This window comes from Cyprinus carpio, chromosome A3 (genome assembly GCF_018340385.1).
Source record: "Cyprinus carpio isolate SPL01 chromosome A3, ASM1834038v1, whole genome shotgun sequence".
NCBI lineage: Eukaryota > Metazoa > Chordata > Actinopteri > Cypriniformes > Cyprinidae > Cyprinus > Cyprinus carpio.
The window spans coordinates 5,536,030-5,548,209 of NC_056574.1; positions in this window are offsets into that span (position 1 = coordinate 5,536,030).

Here is a 12,180-nt window from a genome sequence, read left to right on the forward strand (position 1 = left end):
TACAGTTGAAGTGCAGATGCACGGCCTTGACATTCCAATATGATGGACGGGTTAAGCATAGCGGTCCATAGAAACATGAGGAGTCTACCTATACATATCTCTGCTTGCAACTGCCTAAGCCCTAGCAACTACCACCAAGAACATCCCATCAGCTGCCTAGCAGCAACCATATTGTAATGCCCAAGCAACCTCCCAGAACACCATAGCAACCACAACAAAGCCCTAACAACTACTCAGAGCATTCAATCAACCACCTAGCAATGCCTTAGCACCACCTAAACACACACCCATAGCAACTGCATATCAGCGCAAACACGATGCTCCAGTTTAATAAAATGAAACCCCAGCAACAAGCTCCAAATATCAGTGTTTGTTTTACTGTTTATTATATTGTGTATCATGGGTTTTGTGCAAAGAGGATCGGATTTCAAGAGATCTGAATAATTGCTAGTCCACACGTCTCACTGAGTGAAAACTACACCTGATCAATGAAAGATGCGTGTGGACGAGAGACACAAAACACACACAGAGAGAGAGAGAGACAGGAAGTCATTAGTGAGCATTGAATGGACTGATCAATTTCTCTTAGTGCTTTTGGCAGCTACAACTAACAACTTAAATGTAATAAAAACTGAATTAGCAGAAGGACTCTTGCTGCTGAGAAAGACAAAAATCCTGTAAACGGATTCTCAGAAAACAAATCAAATCATGCTAAATCTGTCTTAACACTAAATCAGTGCATCAGTTTTAACATACAACATATATATATATATATATATATATATATATATATATATATGTGTGTGTGTGTGTGTGTGTGTGTGTGTAATATGTGTTAGTGTGTATGTGTATGTGTATATACATACATATATACTGTGTGTACTTTATATGTGTGTGTGTGTGTGTGTGTGTGTGTGTGTGTGTGTTTATGTATGTGTGTATGTATATATAAAACCCAGAAGCTCTGAATATCAGATGCTGTGTGTTTATGTTTAGCATGAAGCTTCAAACCTTTTAATTATTGTCGACGTGAAACGCAAATGCATTTTACTTCCATAATGTGACACATTTCAGAAACAAACCATATATTTACTGAAGAAAAAAAAACTGACAGGACTTGATTTGAATCGATTGAATGGTGAAACATCTCTATATGAGAGCTGTTTGAAAAAAATAAATTTAAAATAAAAAAACTTTAATTTTGCTGATGAATCAATAACATTAACACTACTCTCTCAATACAATTTTATTAAAGTCCATTCTGATTCAACATTTGAACATTTGAGATGTAAAATCTTCTCGTTTCAGACACGGACCATCAGCGTTCAGAAAGCAATCAGACACAATCATGACTGTCTGTGAAATCACATTTCAGATGAAACTCTGCTGCACACAGATGTATTAATCAGAGTCACATTAAGAGTCACTTCAGAATGAATAATGTGTGTGCGACTGCCGTCAGCATCTGCATTCACAAACACACACAAACGTCTGGAAAGCTTCAGCTCTTTCTTCACTTTTTAGCATTTTTGCAGATTTATTAGTGACTCAACTAATACAGTCAGACAGAGAGACTGTAGGTCAAAGAAGACAAGCAAAAAAAAAAAAAAAAAAAAATAAATAAAATAAATATATTATATATATATATATATATATATATATATATATATATATATATATATATATATATATATATATATATATATAATTTAAATAGGGTCTATAAAAAAGAAGCACAACATCTCAAATATGTTAAAAGCTGAAAATATTTTCAGATTAATTGCTAATATTTTCGCTCTGTGCATCTCGTTTGCCGAATTCCTTCCTGATATTACTCTTGAGGATGTCATGCAAAGTGCTGTAAACATTAAACAAGTGCACCAAAGACTCAAAAATAGCCAAAGAGTAAAACCTTCCTCATTTATATTGCAGAGCTTGAGCTCTTTTTAGAAAGCTGAGGAATCTGTGGATAAAAAGGGCAGACAGAAGCTATGTTACGAAATAAACTCTGAGTGCATACAATTTTGATGTGCAATTTAAGATTTTATGCACTTCTTTGCTTTTCCATCCAGTATTTTACCCAAAATCATGCATAAAAACACATGGATAGAAACATAAAAACATGGGTTTATCCTGAAGCCGTTAAACAAACTGAAGTGGTGCAGCATCTGACATCATTTCCTGTGTGTTATTAAGACCCTGTGGGTTAGATTTATAACCTTAATAACAGATCACTCACTGAAGGACTGCCTGAATGCTTCTGGACTTTTTAGGATTTACAACAGAACAGAAAGGGGATAATAATTCACTGAATTGTATTAAAAGAAAAGCTGATTACATTTACATCATCTCTGACCCAGATCATGATGAATATTTGCTTTAAACGATGCTCTTACTTTGTTGTCACTGCTGTGATCATTTACTCACATTTATGTTGCACCAAACCTGTAAGACATTTTCTTCATATTCAAAATTAACACACGTCTTCATAATGACTACTGTTATGATACTTTTAAGGTTCTTGTTTGTCATTTTAAGAGCTTGACCTTTGCCAGCCACCATCCAGTCTTTGCTGTTTAGAAAAACAACGTGAACATTATTTTAAATTCTCAGAAAAAATAGAAAGTCCTACAGGTTTGGATCAACACGAAAGTGAATAATAATTACAATAGTTACATTTTTGTTAAACTCTCTTAAAATCTCTTTAAGGCAAGACAGTACAAGCCTATTTATTTATTTATTTATTTGAGGTTTTGGACTATTTTGCTTCCATAACATGTCTTCTTTCAGACTAGAGGAAAAAATAAACACTTAAATCTTACACTTCATCTATTTGCGTCTGTAGATTTCAATTACAATACATATCTTTATTGTTGGTTTCTCAAAAAGAGTTTGTTTCTCCACTTCATCAGCACTTACAAACAGCAAAAGTTTTTTGCGCAAAGCTGACCCCATACATCATCCACCTGGAACTGCTTCCATTTAAACTGTGAGCGCAAGCTAGATTAAAGTGGTTATTACGTTTTGAATATGGATATTTTTCTTACAAAGATGCACTGATTCGCTACAGGAGGCCTTTGTTCACCCCCCGGAGCCGTGTGAGAAACTTTTTTTAATGGAAAGGTGCTTTTTATTTCACGTCTTTTGGACTGAAGCAATGCAACACCCGCTGACTGCAATGACAGAGCTTGAAAGATCAAAGACAAATTTTTAATTTGTTAAACTGACCATCAGGTCAGTTTAACATTTGTGCTGAAACATTAAAAACAAGTCTAAAACCTTACTGGTAGACATACAGTATTGACGGTCGCTGTGATTTTGCCAAGTAAGACATGTTCCTAGGTCAACATCTTTTGATGATCCTGGATCAACCTTAATGTCCAAAAATATAGACTTAACCCAATAAACCTAAACCTTTACCCCTAAACCTAACCCTACCCATAATTTATTCCTAAAATCAGTGTGAAATGATAGCTAATTAACAAGAGTGTAGAAGCACCTAATCCTGATTGTAAGCCTAAAACAGATATTTCCTGAAAAGTTATATCTCTGTTCTGATTGGTTGATTGGATGGTGATCCAGGAACATGCTGTACTTGGTGAAATCACGCTCGCCATGTATTGACAGAGAACAGCTAAGCCAGCCAGCTGATTCAGATTCTCGTCTACGGTACAGCAAGATGGGCTCAGAAAAGCTGTTTAATTTTTAATTCTTCCCTGGATGAAGCTGAAACATCACTGCTACAGAAAGCCTTGATTTTCTGTTGCATGTAGCAGTAAGAGTCCTACACTACTTGGGTTCCTACTTCAATGTGCATCTGTGAGATTTTTAGACTTTTTTACAGTCATCCATTTATTATCATTATAAAAGTATTGTAATTCTCATTCTAAACACCATTTTATTCAACAGCAACAAAAAAAAGAAAAAAAAAAAGCTTTTGCCCCTATAAAAAAGAACATCAATATAAAAACATTAATACATATGACCCAGTCTTAAGTCATTGGGGGAAGTCATGGCCCAGTGGTTAGAGAGTTTGACTCCTAACCCTAAGGTTGTGGGTTCGAGTCTCAGACACAGAGTTTGGAGACCCCTGCCCCAATGGTTCGTATTTAGGGCTTGAATAATCCAGCCTGTATTTTTCCTATGATGACCACAATAAAGAACACAACAGACCGTCAAACATTAAACGTTAAATCCAAAGCTTTCTGCAAAAAAGATGACCACCAGAGAGAAACCAATTCAATTATTCCAGAGATATTCTCCTGAAACTCTAGACATACCATCGTTACAGTTATATTTACAGGAATCACAACAGCTGCTGACCGCTTATCACCTTGTGTACCACACCACCTCAAATGACAAACCTCCTCTAGAACAAGAGTTACGGAAAGAGCAAATCTCGGTCATTTAAACTGCAGTCTAAATGTTAAATAAGAGAAATCATTTTCACAGAGCTCATTATATAATCACAACACTGTAGTAAATCCTCAGAAGGGTGACTGAGGGCAAAGGAGAGTTCCCCTAACATTCACCTGCGTCTGTTTACTCTTATTAAGTTGGCTTGAGAAAGCCAACTTACTGATCTACTATTTAAACTTATTATTATTATTATTATTCTTTTTCTGAGACTAAAATTTCTGACTCTAACTCCTCCTAGAGCTTTAACTCTACAGACTTCAAACTCAGCCCAGCTCTTCAGACTGATCTCGCCGGGTGTGCTATATCTTTTCTAACTGATCAGACTTATGGTTTTCATAAAAATGAAGATTAAAAATCATAAAAATCCCATAGACTTTTATTGACGGAATGTTCAGATGAGCCAAGCTCCAACTGTCAAAATTCAAAACTAAACAAACTAAACCCCATTAGACTCCATCAAGCTTCGCTTCTATGTACTATTTCTAATCCATTTAAACTCATTCAAACTCATCTATCTAATATTTCTAATCTATCTATCTATCTATCTATCTATCTATCTATCTATCTATCTATCTATCTATCTATCATCTGACTCTAATCTATCTATCTATCTATCTATCTATCTATCTATCTATCTATCTATCATCTGACTCTATCTATCTATCTATCTATCTATCTATCTATCTATCTATCTATCATCTGACTCTATCTATCTATCTATCTATCTATCTATCTATCTATCTATCTATCTATCTATCTATCTATCCTAGCAACATGCTAATAATGTTAGAAACATGCTAGTCACTCGCTAATCATGCTAAAAACATGCTAGCGACATGCTAGTCACTCGCTAATCATACTAAAAACATGCTAGCGACATGCTAGTAACTCGCTAATCATGCTAGAAACATGCTAGCGACATGCTAGTAACTCGCTAATCATGCTAGAAACATGCTAGCCACATGCTAGTCCTCGCTAATCATGCTAAAAACATGCTAGCGACATGCTAGTCACTCGCTAATCATGCTAGAAACATGCTAGCGACATGCTAGTAACTCGCTAATCATGCTAGAAACATGCTAGCGACATGCTAGTCCTCGCTAATCATGCTAAAAACATGCTAGCGACATGCTAGTCACTCGCTAATCATGCTAAAAACATGCTAGCGACATGCTAGTAACTCGCTAATCATGCTAGAAACATGCTAGCGACAGGCTAGTCACTCGCTAATCATGCTAGAAGAAACATGCTAGCGACATGCTAGTCACTCGCTAATCATGTTAAAAACATGCTAGCGACATGCTAGTCACTCGCTAATCATGCTAGAAACATGCTAACGACATGCTAGTCACTTGCTAATCATGCTAGAAACATGCTAGCGACATGCTAGTCACCGGCTAATCATGCTAAAAAACATGGTAGCGACATGCTAGTCACTTGCTAATCATGCTAAAAACATGCTAGCGACATGCTAGTCATTTGCTAATCATGCTAGAAACATGCTAGCGACATGCTAGTCACTCGCTAATCATGCTAAAAACATGCTAGTGAAATGCTAGTGACATGCTAGTCACATGCTAATCATGCTAGAAAAATGCTAGTGACATGCTAGTAACTTGCTAATCATGCTACTGACATGCTAGTCACTTGCTAATCATGCTAGAAACATGCTAGTGACATGCTAGTAACTTGCTTATCATGCTAGTGACATGCTAGTCACTTGCTAATCATGCTAGAAAAATGCTAACGACATGCTAGTCACTCGCTAATCATGCTAAAAAACATATTAGTGACATGCTAGTCACTTGCTAATCATGCTAAAAACATGCTAGCAACATGCTAGTCATTTGCTAATCATGCTAGAAACATGCTAGCGACATGCTAGTCACTCGCTAATCATGCTAAAAACATGCTAGTGACATGCTAGTCACTTGCTAATCATGCTAGAAAAAAATGCTAGCGACATGCTAGTCACTTGCTAATCATGCTAGAAACATGCTAGCGACATGCTAGTCACTCGCTAATCATGCTAAAAAAAACATGCTAGCGACATGCTAGTCACTTGCTAATCATGCTAGAAACATGCTAGCGACATGCTAGTCACTCGCTAATCATGCTAAAAACATGCTAGTGAAATGCTAGTGACATGCTAGTCACATGCTAATCATGCTAGAAAAATGCTAGTGACATGCTAGTAACTTGCTAATCATGCTACTGACATGCTAGTCACTTGCTAATCATGCTAGAAACATGCTAGCGACATGCTAGTAACTTGCTTATCATGCTAGTGACATGCTAGTCACTTGCTAATCATGCTAGAAAAATGCTAACGACATGCTAGTCACTCGCTAATCATGCTAAAAACATATTAGTGACATGCTAGTCACTTGCTAATCATGCTAAAAACATGCTAGCAACATGCTAGTCATTTGCTAATCATGCTAGAAACATGCTAGCGACATGCTAGTCACTCGCTAATCATGCTAAAAACATGCTAGTGACATGCTAGTCACTTGCTAATCATGCTAGAAACATGCTAGCGACATGCTACTGACATGCTAGTCACTTGCTAATCATGCTAGAAACATGCTAGCGACATGCTAGTCACTCGCTAATCATGCTAAAACATGCTAGTCACTTGCTAATCATGCTAGAAACATGCTAGCGACATGCTAGTAACATGCTAATTATGTTAGCAACATGCTAGTAACTAGCTTATCATGCTAGAAAACATGCTAGTAACTTTGCTAATCATGCTAATGACATGCTAGTCACTTGCTTAATTAAACTTCTTAAACTTTTCAAACTTCAAACTTCAAACTTTTCAAACTTTCCAAACTTTTTAAACTTTCTGTTCAGGCTTTCTCAAGCCAACTTAAAGTTTGTCTTGACAAACTTTTTTATCTAGTTTACAGTCTATAATCCAACACAAGAACACTAAAAGACCCGTTCACACAAAGAATGATAAATAAGCGTCCACACCAACACACTGTTTATTATAAGCATGCACTTTAGTTTTGTCTTTTGGCGCTTTAGACTTAAAATAAATCAACCCTAATATCATAATATATCATAATACATAATTTAATTACTAAATAAATGTATCTGTAATCTGTTACAGTTACTGATACAAAATGTGTAATTAAATAACAGTTACTTATGAAAAGGTATTTGCACACATCCAGATTTGATTGATTTCTTTCCCAAATTGCATTGACTGCTCAAAAATATGAGACAGCAAGGCAAGGCAAGGCAAGGCAAGGCAAGTTTATTTATATAGCACATTTCGTACACAATGGTAATTCAAAGTGCTTTACATAAAAGAAGGTAAAATAATCATGAAGAAAAATAATAACAAAAATAAAACAAGCAATTTTAAAAAAAACATAAAACAAGCAATTTTAAAACATTGGAAATGATTTAAAAATTGACTTATTTAAAATGAATCTAAAACAGTTAAAAAACAGCAGCGTTTAGGAGTTTTGTACACAGGCTTAGCTATTTGATAACTGTTTTATTTACTATTTGGGTTTATGCACATGTTTTATTTTTTAATATTAATTGTTTTTTTTTTTTTTTTCACATGACATTGTTAGATGCCAGTGTTTCCTGTCAGAGCTATTAAACTATCTCTTGTTATGATTTTAAATCTGTATTTAACCTCAGAACAATCTCAAAGTATAGAAAGAGCTGTTGAAGATGGTGGCTGTGCTTTAGAAATTAGATTATAATCTCAATTCAAGTGATGAAGGACTGTGAAAGTCTGACAGTAATGGTTGAGCACTACTGTAAGGTTAACCCCGCCTACTTTAAATGTTTCAAAATGATGAACAGTTGAAAACACTCATTACACACTAATAAAGAATAGATTATGTGCAGTGCATTAGAGCTCATTCACAGCGACAGATGGTCTAAACTTACACGCGTGGAGCCGGTGATGCTGATGGCCATCTCAGGTGACAGGGAGCGGAGATGCCGATGCTTCTCACCTGAGCAGCTTCAGTTTCACTAACAGCGCATCCTAACAGCAGTGAAGCGCGTGAAAGACCCGCTATAGTAATGAAGCAGATGCGATGAACTGCGTCCCGTTGCGCTGCTGTGCTCGGTCATAAAGATCAAATCCGCGGGGCCACTTCTGCAAAAACACGCGCGTGAACTCCTTCGATGAATTAGTTTTATTAGTCGCCCGGTTTAGATAGGATCGCGTTCATGAATGTGCAGCATGATGAACAATGTGAAGTTGTTTCTCCTGCGTCTGGGACAGATATTCATACACTGGATAAATGATGAAGTCCACAATTAAACTCTAGTACATATTCGGACTCTAAAGATCAAATCAAAACCTGAAAGAAACCATAGGTTGAACGATCCCGGTAAGGTTCACTGCTGAAGAGAGGTTCATCAGGAACGTCCTGCCCCCTGTGATGAGACTTAAGCACGCGCAGGAACCGTCACCCGGTGATCTCGAGTTTCGGTGGCGCGCTCCGGAGCGCGGTCATGTGATGGACGTCTGTGTCCGGCGTAGAACAGAACGCTTTCGTTTTCACTTTAATCGTCTAACCACACGTGTTGAGCTTTATGTGAAGTGAAGTTCAACAGTGCCCTGACATAACATTACTGCTTTCATAATAATTATGTCAGATCGTCGTCCTATAAATATCTGGTTAAATGCGCCTGTTATCTTGGTTGAGCAGAGTTTTGGGTGAGTTGTAGACTTGAAATGTTCCTTTCAAACCAGTGAGCTGTAATGTTGTTTATTACCGCATTCTGCAAATCATCCAAGATTACAGCAGCGATGGTATAGGCCTTGAATGCAAGTGCTGTTTATATGTCCTCTTCGCACACTGAATAACAATTAGGCCTAGGTCTACTTGTGGGTTCAAGTTGGAAAATGCGCTCCCTTGTGGACCACATTGACGCCGTTGTCCTAAGAGTTTTTAAAAAGGAGCTAAAATACCCACACATCAACTAAGCTGCCGTTATTATTTTTTCAATCACATTATTTACATTTTCAAATTATAGGGGATTAACGTTACATAATTTATTATTATTTGTGTGCGTGAATTATATTTAATAGCACACAATCCAGTCAAAATTAAGCATAATTTGATCAGTCAGATTTAAACCTGACAGTTTAAAACAGTTAAACTGATAAAAAAAAATATATATTCTATCTGTAGTTCAAACCGAAACTTGAATATCCAAACACATACATAGCCCAATAATATATAGCAATAGTAAACCTAAAAATATATGTTAATACATCTGTTTAAAACATTAAATATGATAAAACCGTAGACTGTATAAAAACATGGACGTAGTGTCCGTGACATCACCCGTAATTTTCTGAAAAGCGTTTTTGAAGCTCAAAGTGGGCGGAGGCGGCAGTCGCCATCTTGGCAGCGCGTCACCGCGCATCACTCCTGGATCATTGAAAATGGGCAAAAAGGCAGGAGCTAGTTGCTGAAGCCACGCCCACCTAGCGCGACGGCAGTGTCAGCAGCGGCAATCCACCTGTCACTCAAGTGGTCACGCCCCTAAATTATGAGTGAGTGAGTGACGTGACATACAGCCAAGTATGGTGACCCATACTCAAAGTTCGTGCTCTGCATTTAACCCATCCAAAGTGCACACACACAGCAGTGAACGCACACTCACCGTGCCATTTATGCTGCGGCGCACGGGGAGCAGTTGGGGGTTCGGTGCCTTGCTCAAGGGCACCTCAGTCGTGGTAATGCTGGCCTGAGACTCGAACCCACAACCTTAGGGTTAGGAGTCAAACTCTCTAACCACTAGGCCACAACTTCCCCCAAAGTAGCCTTAAATGCAGAACTTTAAGGCTTAATATAATTTAAACGGATGAGTTTTAAGAAAAATTCACCCCCCTCACAGTTGTCATGAAGGGCAAAATTAGCTATATAGACCAAAATTATTTTTTGCACCAGGCTGTAAACATGTTTTTTTTTCTGGTGTAAAGTTGGGCATTTTAACATGGGGAGTCTATGGGATTGACTCCCTTTTGAAGCCAGCCTCTAGCGGCCAGTCGATGAATTACAATTTTAGTCACTTTCTTCCAGAGAGCGGGAGGTTGCCGCTCGGATAAAACACATCCAACTTGACTGTGTGAATAATTAAGCCCTGTGATTGGTTAACAGTTTTAGTCAAGTGGGGCTCTGTGCGCGCAGGCTCCACAAAGCGAAAACCGTCTGACTTACTGAAAATAGATTTTTTTTTCCCCCTCAAATGGGGTATTAATTGTCCACAGTAAATTTTGTTCATATCTATAGCATCTATATAGCATTGTAACTCACACCACATACAGCCAAGTCAAGACTATCGACAAGGTAGGCTAATTCTAGCTTAGCTTTGGCTGATAGCAAAATAGCCTACTGCAAGCACAAACTACAGGCTAGAATTAGCGTAAACCTCTTATGATTGTTAGAAATAGCCTAGATGTTTTATTCACTGTAGCTACTTTTGAGAAGTGCAGTATTGATGAATGACTACTGTACGTTACTGCACTCGCAATCAGGACACAGATGGAGCTGGAGGACAAAAAGTGAGCACAGTACGAACAGATGACATGGGTGAAATATTAGAACAAATATTCATCCAAACGTGCAACCTTCACGAATAATGCCAAATATTTCAAACATGAAATCTCTTTATAAATTCCTGAAATATATCTTTAAAAAAATAAATGAAAATGTATCTAGAAATATATCTTTCATTAAATAATGAAGCTTTATTGTGTTTTTCTTACAAAGTAATCAACTCTGCAGCTAATGACTTAGTTATCTTCTTTAATAAACCAAAAAATAGTTTTATAAGACAAATTATACTACATGGTTCCAGTCCTCCATTAACCTCCATTTTTTTAAAATCCTCAATTAAATGGTTCAAATATTACTGTTGTTCTAAAAAGAAGCAGGAAACGGAAATAAATCTTATATATGTGGTTGTCTCTAATTCATGTATCATCACTGCATTTATGATTTTAATAGAGAAAAAGAAAACTACAACCATTTTCTATATTATACAATTACAATATATCTTTCAGTAATAATAATAACTAATATCAACTTACCTCAGAAAGTACATTTAACTGTTGGCTGTGATCATAGTTTCCTAAATATATAAATTAATTGATTTGTCCTAAAAAAAAAAAAAAAAACCCAGCACAGCATCAATTTCTTTTCATGATTCATCATCAGTAAGTGGCTAGTGCAACAGGTCTAGTTTTCAGCCAAAAAATGTAACTTTTCTAAAAGTGAACACAATGCACATTAACAAAAATGAACAAAAAGACAGAAATTAGATTACTAAAGTGCTGTAGAAAATATAACAGAAATACTAATTATTTTAATTCTAAAAGTAAGTCTTCCCAACAGGCACACACTCCGACCCCTCCATCAGATATTGTACATCTAACTCTAAATTAAAATACACCCTCCACAGCATCTAAAAAAAGTCACATGGCAGCTCACTTACTACAGCTTTGTGTCTTTAGTAGAGTAGAGAACATACTCTCTCTCATATATACACTTCCTTCACTCCTTTTCTCCCTCATGTGTCTTTTAGACATCTTTTTTTGAAGTTGCCAAGACATCATCAGTAACCCAGGAAACCCATTGAATCAAGAAGGACCCAGGAAATGAGGTAATGGTTCAGGAATTTTGGGAGACAAGAGTTTCCCCCACAGCTGAAATCCCCCTCTCCAGAAGAGAATGGCAAACAGAGAAGCTTTGTCTGAAGCCACAT